Source organism: Petaurus breviceps, unplaced genomic scaffold, assembly GCF_028583685.1.
Source record: "Petaurus breviceps papuanus isolate PSGF00001 unplaced genomic scaffold, PetGlider_PUasm1.0 176, whole genome shotgun sequence".
NCBI lineage: Eukaryota > Metazoa > Chordata > Mammalia > Diprotodontia > Petauridae > Petaurus > Petaurus breviceps.
Window position 1 is genome coordinate 7346191 of NW_027185771.1, and position 13149 is coordinate 7359339.

The 13149-nt window shown below is 41.6% G+C and overlaps 1 protein-coding gene and 1 long non-coding RNA gene across 3 annotated transcripts in view; both read right to left on the reverse strand.

Annotated features, from left to right (window-relative positions):
* Positions 1 to 12514, reverse strand: part of LOC138159331 (uncharacterized) — a 407894-nt gene extending 395380 nt beyond the window's left edge. The window contains exon 1 of the long non-coding RNA XR_011167868.1: positions 10496 to 12514. This is a non-coding gene — a long non-coding RNA (uncharacterized lncRNA). The remainder of the gene's footprint in view (positions 1 to 10495) is intronic.
* ZNF469 (zinc finger protein 469) overlaps positions 1 to 13149 on the reverse strand; it is a 745539-nt gene that overhangs the window by 383011 nt on the left and 349379 nt on the right. The gene's annotated exons all lie outside the window — the stretch shown is intronic.

A 13149-nucleotide genomic window follows, 5' to 3' on the forward strand; every position in this document is an offset into this window, starting at 1 on the left:
CTATTAAATGTTTTATAACATGGACACACCCTCACTCAATTTTACATTCATCTCATAATCCTTGTCATGATTCTGAAACTTTTTAGATATATATTTATTTTGCTTTTGTATAACTTGATGTGAGGACTAGAATTTGAGTTACCTTCAACATTTTATTGTTAAATTAGGTCTGATTGTGGAGTTAGCTCACTTAGCTTGGCACCAGAGGACAGAACCAGGTACAGTAGGTGGGAGCTGAAGAGAGGCAGATTTTATCTAGATATAAGTGAAAAATAATTCCTAATGACTGAAGCTGTCCAAGAATAGAATGAGCTGCCTCAGGAGATAAGGGACTCCTATTCATTAAAACTCAAGTGGAGAGCAGATGACCATTTGTCAGAGATGTTGTTGAGGCAATTAAGCCACAGGCTGGGCTCATTGCCCTTTGATGGACCTTCAATTTCCAGATTCCATTTTTCCCATGAATTGACATTTTGATATGGTAAGGGTCAACAATCAGGGAATCGATCATACTATTGTGCTTAGCACTGGTCACTGACTACATCCACTGTATTGTCCTGTGTTCATTTCTGTCCTGTTGCAAGAGACATTGAAGAGGTGGTAAGAAGAAGCCAAACCAAGTCACTGCTGAAGAAACTGAGGGTGTTCATTGGAGAGAAGAGGAGACAACAGGATTGCTCTTTTTCATGGTGATCATTTCTTCGTGGCATGATGTCACAGAGAAGAATGGGCACTCTTGTTGGCATAAGTCCACAGGGCAGAAATAAGACCAAACAGATTATCAGGAGGCACATGTCAAGTCAAATGGTCACAGGATTTCAGAGGAACAAAGAAATTAGAGCTGGAAAGAATCTGAAAAGATGATCTTAATTTCAACCCCCTTAATTTACAGGTGAGAAAACCAAGACATCGAAAAAGGAAGTGAGTCAATCAAAAAAAACATTTTTATTATATTATATATATATTAGTTAATATATAATATATATATATATATTAGTTAAATTACTAAATATTAGTATTAAGGTCATACTGCATGCCAAGCACCATACTAAGCTCTGGCAATACAAAAAGAAACAAAAGACAGTCCTTGCCTTTGTACATCACAATCTAATGGAAGTGACTTATCCATAGTCACATTGGCAAGAAGTATCAGAGCTGAGATTTGCCTCTAGGTTTTTTGACTCCACTACATCCAAGCTCCTTGAGAACAGAGACCATTTTATTTTTCTGTTTATATTCTTAAGGTTTAGCACCATAAGCTTGGCTCATGGTGCTCACTTAATAAATGCATTTCCATTCAACTCCATTTCATACCACCATGATTAAAGTACGCTAGAAATGTGGTTTATTAGAATTCCTTTAAAGGTGGATTCAATGCTTCCCTTGTAAATATGGACCAAAGCAGGGAAAAGGAGTCAGATGGACCATAATCTGCAAAGGGGAGATCTTTTTTTTTTTTTAAATGAGTTAGTGAGAAAGCAGAGTTTTATCTTGTGGGTCAATGTGGCAATTGGCATGTTTGGCATTTATTCACTGATTTAACATTCTCTCTCTCTCTCAGGAGTGGGGAATAGGAGAAAAAGCTGGGAGAAGGCACCAACAATGGTCTGCCGTCCTTGGAACCCCACTCCATAGGCTAGGCTAATGGAATTTCTTGACCCTACCCATGATGGGTTGGCTAGCCCTGTTCCTGGGGACATTGCTTTCTCGGCTGCCGACCTGATAATCATCACTGTAAGAGAATGTGTCCAGGGAGAGGGAGGCAGTTTCCAAATGAAATGTACGTGGGGAGGAACAGTGAGCATATTCTTGGAATGGTAAAGTGCAGCACACTTTCCAAGTGATTATTGGATCAAGATGACATTTTCTATAGAACACACAGATGCACCAGCTGGAATCAGGAAGCAATTTCCCCCATGGTATATCGCTGAACAATTAGGGGCATTATGCTGGGTGTTAGGCCTTCCTCTGGAGCATCTGGATCAGTGCGTATGAGAGCACAGAGATGAGCTTAGAGGAATCCTGGGGGCTGTCCTAGAGCGGCTGTTTCCCCGTTCATTGAGTCATAGCTCAGGGAGAGACAGATCTCACTGAGTATGTAAAAAAATCATTACGACAGGAAGTAAGCACAGACGCTCTTTTCTTCCCTTCTCACCTTGTGTCTCAGCTAGGAACATTCCTCCCCTCCTCTTTGAATGAAAATCTCCACACTCCACTTAGGCCCTTTTGCTTAAAGGAGCCTTCCCTCTAGGGGAGGAGGACTTGAGGTATCCCATCACGGTAACGGGGTCTTTAGACTGGCCAGAGGGATGGGCTGTAGATTATGATAACAATATTACTACTATGACTAATAACATTAATGCTAGGTATATATCGGCTACTGTGCTAAGCGCTTTACAAACATTATTTTGTTTGATTTTCACTAATCATAGAAGGTAGGGGCTGTTATCTACAAAACGGGAATAGTAATAGTGCCTGCTTCCCAGGGTTGTTGCAAAAATCCAATGACATAAAAATTGCAAAATGTTTAGCATAGTGCCTGCACATAGTAAACACGACACAGATAGATATAGAGATATAGATATCTATTTGTATATAGATGTAGGTAAAGATAATGATATAGATATAGGTATATAGATATAACTATTAGTTATTATTATGATCTCCATTTTATAGTTGAGGAAACTGAGGCAAACAGTGGTTAAGTGACTTGTCCAGGGTCACACAGCTAGTAATTGTCTGAGGCTGGATTTGAGCTCAGCTCTTCCTAACTACAGTCCTAGAATTCTACCCACTGAGCTTCCTACATGCCTTAACGTGTAACAAAGAATGGCATGGCACAAGGAAAGAGACCTTAGAATACAGGATGTAAGAGATATGGGAGACTTTGAACAGAGAATATCAGAGATGAAAGGCACCTTAGAATAAGAGTTGGGTTTGTGGATAAATTTCAGGGAGTCCATTAAATTGGAAAAAAAAATACACCTTTGTTTTATTTTATGCATTTGAAAACTATTCTGAGAAAATGTTCACAGGCTTCACTGCCTAAGGAACTCAGGACACAAAAAGGGTTAAGAAACTTTGCCTTAGAACACAGAACGTTAGCACTGGGAGGAATCTTAGAACATGGAATGTCAGATCTAGGAGGGCTCTTAGAATACAGAATATCAGAGCTTGAAGGGCTCTTAGAACATGTAGGGTCAGAGCTGGGAGGAGTCTTAGAACACAGAATGCCAGATCTGGGAAGGATCTTAGGACACAGAGTGTCAGAGCTGGGAGAGACCTTAGAACATGGAACTTCAGAGCTAGGAAGGTTCACAGAACATGGAATATTGGAGCTGGGAGGGCCCTTAGGATATAATACAGAGTGTTAGGGTTGCCAGCAATGTTATATATTAGCCAGTCTCATCCTTTGATTTAAGAGATGAGGAGGCTGTGATCCAGGGATGGGAAGGCATTCCTCCAAGGTCACATAACTAGAGAATACCAGAGCTGGGATTCAAACCCTGCACTCTCTCCACCATATTGTGGAAATAACAGCAGGCTAAAAAGCTAGAATGAAACCCCCATTCCAGCTCTATAACTAACTATCTCTGAGGCCTTGAGCAAATCATGGCACCTAGCTTGAGAACAGTAAGGGATCTTAAAGGGACCTTGGTGTCTCAGTGGATAGAGAGATAAACCTGGAGTCAGGGAGATTTGGATTGAGATTCTGCCTCTGACACTTATTCTCTGTATGGCCCTGAGCAAGTCATTTCACTTCTGCCTCAGTTTCCTCAACTGTAAAATGGGGATATCACCTACCTCCCTAGGTCATTGCAAGGATCAAATAAGATAACATATATAGATAAATATAAACATATATAAATATGTAAGTCAAGTCAACTAGCATTTATTAGATGTTTACTATATGCAGACCTAAGATTTCATCAGAGTAGGTACCTTACCAGAAAAGAAACATCTTTGACCAATGCAGATCAGCACCTGTCCCAAAATGTAAAGTCTCGGCACCCTGCCTGGAGCCCTAAGGAGCTTAAATGATTCTCCCAGGGTCATAGAAGCAGTATGTGTCAGAGACCAGGCTTGACCCCAGATCTTCCTGAATCCAAGGTAGAGTACCCAGAGGCAGGTTCTCTAGACACTAACCATGATGCCTCCCATAATGCCAGGTAAATGTCACCAATCGATATTAAAGACAACACACACATGCTGGACCGTGGCATCATGAACCAAGTCATTGAACCTTGACTTCCCTTCTGCCTGAAGCTATCAGACATCCTTCCTCCAGGTGACTGTCCAATGTTGGGGTTTTAATTTGAGATAGACAGACTTGTAGATTTCAGGGGCTCTGTGAACTTGGATGGGAAAAAAGACCTCTTTATTTTAACTAGCCTTTGGTTTATCTTGTGATCCTGTATATTTAATTTTATGCCTTTTAAGCCATGATTCTGAGAAGGGGTCCACAGGCTTTACCAGATGGGGTCTGGGACACACAAAAAGTTAAGAAGTCCTGCTTTAATGGAAAAAGTACCCCCCCAACACTGTCTTCCATAAGGAGAGGTTTGTGTTTGGTTTTTCTCCTTTTTACCCTTCCTCCCAGAAGCATCTGGCTTCTTCCTGGCTTCCCCCAACAAGCTGATCCCCATAATCTCCTGGGGATGGAGAGATGAGATGGAGCCCCTGGGGGCTAAACCTGGAGATGAGGTGGGATTGTCAAAGGAGAGCTGTCTTCCTCCAGTGATTTCCCTCCCAAGAAATAATATCCTTGGCTTGTATATGTGTTGATACAAGGGTGACTCATTAATGCAGCACCAGGAGACTGTTTGTTTTCATGCTGATGGCAGGCAGCTACGTCTGGCACGAAGTCAGTTGGCAAATCTTAAGCTCAGGAAAAAAAAAAGCAACTTCTGTCCCTGGAATATATTAAGAATGTGCTGGCATCTAGCCATTTCATTTTCAAAAGCTAGTGCTTTCCTTCTTTACTGTAATTATTGACTACCTACTGTGTGCACAGTGTCAAACTAGGTGCTGAAGTTGGGGGAGATATAAAGGTTGGGGGTGGGGAGAGAGAAATGTAAAACCTGCCCTCATGGTGCTTACAGTCCAGTATGGGTCTAAGATACCAACATAAATGACCATAGTGAACAATATTCTGTATACAAAACCAACAGACTCCATCATGCAGGTAATCAGGGAAGGAGTCATAGAGGAGGTTGTCACTGTAGTTGAGCTTTAAAGGGTGGAAAGGAATTTGATGGGGAAAAAAAAGAGGAAGAAAAATCAAACTTTATAGAGCGAGCTTATTTGATTTTTGTGCTACAATGGAGAAAGTGGCATTCATTTCCCTAACCCTAATTCTTTTAACTTTATTTTACCTAACCTAATCCTTACTTTTCCCTTTTCTTCCCCTTCCCCAGTTTTTTTTTTTTTTTGGATAGCACAGTGGGTAGAATGCTGAACTTGGAATTATGGAAACATGAGTTTAAATTCTGCCTCAGACACTCACTAGATGTGTGACCCTAAGCAAGTCACTTAACCTTGTTTGCCTCCGTTTTCCTAATCTGTAAAAATGAAGACAATAACGACATATACCTCCTAGGGCTGTTGTAAGGATAAAACAAGACGGAATATAGCAAGTGCTTTGGAAATGATAAAGTTATCTCTTCTAAAAGTGCTTAATTGGGGAGTTTAGTTACTTGTATGCCCTTGACCTTGACTTTGTGACTTCTTCATTGGCTGCAGTTTGGGGATTTTATCCAAAGTTTAACTCTCTGGGTCTCTGGAAAATAAAGCTAAGGCATTTCTAGTCCAATTTAGGGTTTATATTTGGGCTACTGTGTGTCCTAAAAGTCAGCCAAAGCTGGGGTCATCCTGCAAATTATGATTTTGTTGCTAACTCGAAAAATTGCTGTTTGATGTCAACGACAGGAGCACAAAATGGCAGCAGGCTCCACAGTGGCCCCAAAGTGACCCATTAGAATGTAATCCTCTTGAGGGCAGGGACTGTGTTTTTGTCTTTCTTTGCATCCTCATTGGTTAGCACAATGCCTGGTGCTTACTAAGTGTTTAATAAAGCTTGTTGGCTATTGAAAGATCAATTCCACCCTGCTTACCAAAACAAGCAGACTTTGAAAGCAGTCAGGGTATTTTTTTGGTCTGTCTTCCTAGCTTTAGTATGGTACCTGCACATAGAGTATGGTTGACTTTTAATAGGTCCTCAGTGAATCTAATCGAGCCTAGATAACCTGGTCTGGGAAAAATACTCCTGAGGAATAAAGAGTTGACCAACCAAGAACCTGTATACTACTCGGCTCCAGACACATGATAACCCTCTGAACTCCCTTGTCCTAGCTGTGGAATATTAGAGCCGAAAGCATCCTTCAAGATCATCTCACCCGAACTCCTCATTTGGTAACTAGGTAACACAGTGGATAGGGTGCTGGACCTAGAGTCCAGTCAGGAAGATCTGAGTTCAAATCCAGCCTCATATACTTAGTGGTTGTGTGATTCTGGGCAAGTCACTTAACCTGTCTGCCTCAGTTTCCTCATGTGAAAATGGGAGTGATAATAGCACCTGCCTATCAGAATTGTGAGGAAAAAATTAGATATTTGTAAAGTATTTTTCAAACCTTAAAGCACGATATAAATGCTGTTTATTTTTATTATTATTGTTACTATAACTACTTTCTCTCTCTTGGTCTCAGTTTCCTGTTGGGCATCATAATAAGCAGCTACTTCCCAGGATTGTTGTGAGGATAAAATGCACTGGATTATAAAACACTTTGGAAACATTCAAGCACTAAATAAATGCTATTTATTACTATTAATATTAGGACACTGATAGACTGTAGATTGTCCAGAGGACACAAGTTGACTGACAAAAGGCCTTGAGGTCTTGGCCTGTGACTGATCTGTCTGCCCTGGAGAAGAGAAGACCCAGGGTGAGGGGAACAGTAAGCATGAGTTCCATTTCCACTGTGGGAAGAGCCGTCCTAAGGAAGATGGATTAGGCTGGTTCTGGCTGGCCTCAGAGGGCAGCCCTGGGCACAATAGATGCCAGCTGCTCGGCCTGATTCAGGTTCCCTATCAGGAACTGCTTCCTCCCAATCAGAGTCGTACAAAAGAAGAATTGTTGGCCTGGGAGCAGTGAGTACCCACCCCTTCATTAGAGGCTGTCAAAAGCAGCATGCATTTGTCATGGATGTCAGGGAGGGAATTCATGATGGCTTCTGAGGTCCCTTCTAGCTCTGAGATGCTGTGATCTCCTCTGATCACAAGACTGGTTGAAGCTGGACTTGCCACTCACAGATATTCCTATTTTAACAAAGGGAAGATTCTTCTGCTAACTTTTCTCTGGCCTTTCGTGGGTATTGCCAGATGCTTTCAAAGATGACTCGCATTTGATGGGCCTGTTAAGCATTTTTAAAGGCCTTAACTCAGCTCCCACACATCCTACCCTGAGTCTGCTGGGCTGTGCTACAGAGACTTCTGACTGCACGGGCTGGCCCTTTGCCCTGTTGGCTGGGTGCCTTGGGCTGGCAGCCCCAGGATCCCAGCAGATCCATAAATAACTCAGTAGCCTGTAGACCATCCCGATCAATCATGTTTATGGTTCAGAAAGCCAGAGCAGAGGAAGGAGCGTTCGGAATCTGAGGTGCCAGGAATTGGAGAGGAATCCAGGGGCCTCAGGGAGGGATAGTGGGGAGTCAGGAAGGGTCAAGAAGGCCACTATCTAACCAGGGACATTCTGGTTCATTTACTATGAGAGGAAATGTAGATTTCCTCCCTTTACAGATGAGAATATGCAAATTTTACAACAATGATCTATGGGGTCATAGGTAGAGAACTGGAAGGGACCTGAGAGGCCATCTAATCCAATCCCTTCATTTTACTAATGAGGGCACTGAGGCTAAGTGACTTACCTAAGGTCACACATATTATCTAGGAGGTGGGATCTGAACCCAGGACCCCTGACTTTTAATGGACCACTTGGGGGTGTACAGGGTGTTCAGGGAAGACTAGCACCTCTGGTGTGAAGGTTTGTTGAGCACTTTTTGCTGACACTCTACCTGTCACCCAACTCTAACCTGTGGCTCCAAAAAGCTGTAGCATATTCAGCCCCCCCGACCTGGTAAAACCATCCCATCAGATGGGCTAAACCAGGCTAAGGGTAAGCAATGGGCCTAAAACCTGTCAGTGAAGTAGTGAGATGTCTACTCCAAGCATGTGAAGACTTCCTCCAGTGGAATGGGATGAGAACAATTTGTTCCCATGGTCATGAAGGTGGCTAAAGCAGTTGCTGCACTTGGAGCCTGGGCATCCACTGCATCCTGGGCCATTGCCAATCATCCTGACTTTTGTCCTGCAACTAGACATCGATAATTCAAAGAGAGAGTGAGGCTGACAACTTTGGGCTTTACTTAAATCCAATTCGTGAGCAAATCAAGACATTGCCTGTGATGTCACTGGTCCTATTCAAATTCGAAGTACAAACAACACCAACGGAACACTCATCCAAGGTCATGAATATAGTCAATGGCAGAGACAGGATCTGCACCCCTGTCCCCTGTGCCCAAGGTCATTGAAGGTGGGCTTCAAACTCCGTTCCTCCTTAAAGAAGCTGGCAAAGACAGTTTCATCCAGAACAACTTATGTATACCAGGTCCAAGAGCAGATTCCTTTGGAGAAAGCCCCAACGAAAACAGAGGGGGAAAGAATGCATTTATTTGGTGCTTTGGGTATTTCACCTCATTTTCTTCTGAGCTCTGATAGAGCTGAAATATGCCACAGAGACTAAGTTCAGTACACTGAAGCTGTTATTAACTGTGTAATATGCAGATAATTCAATCCATCAGAGTTTAAGAGAGAAAATGCTGGTCCAAGCAATGGTGGTTGGTTGGTCATTGCCTCAGTGATGTACTGACTTCCTAAGTCAAAGTAAGCCCAACATGCCCTGTAGTTGGGGGGACAAAAAGGCAATGTCACCAGATCTTTCTGACAGAGGGAGTTTAACAATCACCTGGGGCTGTGTCCCAGATCTCTTCAGTTCTGTTTTCTTTTTGGTTCTCTTTTCCAGGCTGCCCCTGGATGCATGCAGACTCCTAAAGCAGCTCCAAGACAGTATGAGAGATTTACAGGAATTCTTAGGATCAAAGGGATGTACAGCTGGAAGGGACATTAGAAGATACAGAGCATAATTCCCTCATTATAGACAGCTCTCTAGACCAGTGGTATCTCAGGTCTAGACTAAATAACAGCAACCAACAAAAACAAGATGATGGTGATGATGATATCGTGACCTTGGGCAAGTCACACTCCCACCCTGAACTTCAAAAATGCAAAATGAAGGCTTGGAATAGAAGATATCTAGGCTCACTAGAAACCTCTAAACCCCTGAGCCTGTGAATGAGATTCCCAAGGCTAACTTCCCAAGGTTCATCTACAGTGGAAGGGATCTGCAATTTGAAGTAACAGGATCTGGATTCAAATCCCAGCTCACTTTTTTATGGATCCTTCACTGCCTCCATTTTGTGGATAAATGTCGTTTGTCCTTTGGCTACTTGTTACTGAAGTGGCTTTGGGAAAGTTGCTTCACCTCTGAGCCTCAGTCTCCTTCTTTGTAAAGTGAGGTAGTTTGACTAGCTAGCTGTCCCCTTGAGTTATTCCATTTCTGAAGCTGTGATCCCAATTATACTGAGCTGGAAGCCAGGGGCCAGGTCTCTGCATCTTTTAGATTATCTTACACAGTAGGTCCTATACCTGGTAAGTATAGTATATAGAATGTGTATATGTGTGTATACACTCACACACATGCATAGTTTATATGTACATATAGAAATATATTTATATGTCTACATATCAATACATATAGATATGTGTGCATATACATATATTGAATATACATACATATACATATACACATATACATATATGTTGAATTGAATTAATTACTCATAGGTTATTGTGATGTGCTAAGACAGGGTTTCTAGCTTCAGGGGGCTTGAAATCAGTTTGATGCAAGCAATCCTTAATCATAATAATAATAGCTAGTATTTGTCTAATACTTTACAATTTCAAAACACTTTGGAGATACTATCGAATCTTATCCCCCTTTAAAAACCCTGGGAGGAAGCAAGGAAATAAACATTCTTTAAATGCATATTAGGTGCCAGGAACTGTGCTAAATGTTTTACAGATATTGTCTCACTTGATCCTTACAACAACCCTGGGAGGTAGGTGTTATTATTATGCCCATTTTACAGATGAGGAAACTGAACCTCAGAGAGGTTAAATGATTTACCCAGGGTCATGTAGCTCACAAGTATCTGAGGCTAGATTTGAACTTAGGTCTTCCTTGACTTTAGATTTAGAGTTCTATTTCCACTACACCACCCATACATGAGATTCATGTGTGAAAAGATGAATAATGTTAAAAGATTCAAACATCAGTTCAAGACACCAATAAAAGGGATGACCCTGGGCTCTACTGAATGACAAATTTATTTTTTTTTTTTTTTGGAGGAGGAAAAAAGCAAGGCGATTGGGGCTAAGTGACTCGCCCAAGGTCACACAGCTAGTAAGTGTCAAGTGTCTGAGGCTGGATTTGAACTCAGGTGTGCCTGAGGCTTGCGATCTATTCACTGTGCCACCTAAATGCCCTGCCAAATTTATTCTAAGGAGCTCAGAAGAGGGAGAGATCACTGTGGACTAGAGGGTTCAGAGAGGGAGATCATGAAAGAAGTGAGGGATGGAGTTGGTCCTTAAAGGATGAGGTGAATGTGGATAGGTAAGAAGAAGTGGGGAGGGCACTGGAGTCAGGAGCCAATGGCATTGAAAGCACTAAGTGGGGAAGCACATTCCCGTGATCCTGTGGGCTTCATGATTAATAAACATAACAGCTGACTTTTTTATGGTTCTTTCTTCACTGTCACCATTTTGTGGATAAATGTCATCCGTCCTTTGTTCTCAAAGAGGACCTATGATGCTACGGGGTGATGTCTTTACTTGCAAATGAGTTGGATTTCAGTGAGGCAGAACTATGCAGTTATCAGCCTCACTCTTCCTGAGTCATCAAAGCCAGTGGAAGGACAAAAGTCAGGATGAATGGCCAGAGCCCAGGATGCAGTGGATGACCTTGGTGTCTTCAATGTCTAACCAAGCTCTAAGCGCTTCACAGAACCTGCTTCAGCTGTCTTCTTGGTCCTTGGACCAAATTGTTCCGAACAGACATAGCTAGTAAGGGGTGAAACCAGGATCTGAACCCAGATTACAGTGAGGACACCAATACTTAGGACAATCTACATGGACCCTTATATGACATGCAAGAAAACATCCTTTTTTCCAGTGACCTGAATATTTGAGATGATATGAAAATGTATTATACAATGAGGGTGGAGAAAGGAATAACTGTCAATTAATCAATCAATTAACCAACATTTATTAAGTGCCTACTATGTGCCAGACCTTGATTTAAGTATAATATTACCAATCTTATCAAAGATTTAATCATAAGATTAAGCATTTCGATTGGGCGGGCAGGATTTTTCCTATAGACCAGCGTTTCCCAATATTTTATGTCTCATGAAACCCTTTTAACAACAAAAAAAGTGTTTTTGTGAGCCCCCAGAGTAATTTAAAAGAGCACTCATAATATTCTTTACATTATTTCCTGCTTAAGGCATCATTAAAGGATTTTTAGTGCAAATACCTTGGGGGTTCACAGCCTGCTAAATGGGAACAATGCTTTATACTAGAAAGTCAAAGTGAATGCAAAGGATAGTGGGAGAGCAGCAAGTCCACTATTTTTAGAAAACAGAAGCTAATGCTTGGGCAGGAGACCTGAGGACCAAAGCCACTCAGGTGGGGGTTGGAGGATTTCTTCTTCATGACGGGCTTTCATGAATCTAAATCAGAACATTCCCTGCAAAAGGAAACAGCAAGACTACTTAATAATAATAAGTTCTAGCTTTTTCCTCACCACAAGTCAGTAACGGCAAATGCAACTAGGTCTTGATTAGAGCACATGATGACTAAGGAACCCCTTGAAGTAATCACATGTATTCGAATTCAGACCATTCAAAGTTATGATTATGGAAAATATGGCTATTTGTTCCAACCCAACGGAAATATGCAGTGTGAATTCAAATACTGTGACCACTTTGGGGATTCAGTTATACCACTAATGAGACACTAGCTTTAGTACAAGTATTCTTAGGCCCATTTTACAGATAAGGAAACAGGGGCTCAGAAATGGTAAGATGATTTGGCCAAGGTTACAGAGCTTAGTAAGAATTGGAGCCAGACTGAGAACCCAGATCTCTCTGGCTCCAGGCCCAGTTCATTTACCATTATCTCATATGCTGCTTGAGTTACAAGTAGGCAAGCACTCAGTTCATTCTTCTGATTTTTATTTATTCAACCAGCACACATTTATCTAACATCTGCCTATGGCACCCCAATTCTCCCCAATCTGAATGAAGATGGAGAAGTTACAGAAAAAAACATTCCTCAGGAAAATGTAAAATACATGTAAGTATAAGCAGCTGTTAGCAGAGGGGGAGGGGGAATAAATATTTTTAATGTGGAAGACAGCCGAGAAATGAAATGCTGGGAATCAGACAGGGTGGGCTGTGATTATTTGGCTGGGAGAGGCAACCATTAAAATAGATTTTTAAAACATCTGAAACACCAAATTTAAATACATTTGGGGATTTTTTAAAAAAAAGAATTAACTTTATCTTGAAAGAATCCATTAGTCTATCCACAAAAGAAAGGGTTTTAATATTAATATCATCTGGGCTCTAATTTAGCCTTTTATAAAAGACTAGAAAGGGAAAAGTAACATTTGGTCAGGAGACCTGAGGACTAAGGATAGTCTGGTAGGGGTTGAAGGACCTCTTTTCTGTGTATGGAATGGATGCCACGTCAGAATCAGACTTTCCTCTTTGATTCCTTCAAATGTGGCCTCCAACACCTATGAACTATGTGACCCAGAGTAAGTCACCTAACCCCGTTTGCCTCCATTTCCTCATCTGTAAAATGATCTGGAGAAGGAAATGGCAAACCATTCCAGTACCTTTGCCAAGGAAACCCCAAATGGGGTCAGGAAGAGTCTGAAATAACTCAATAGCAACACAGACATCAGAAGAG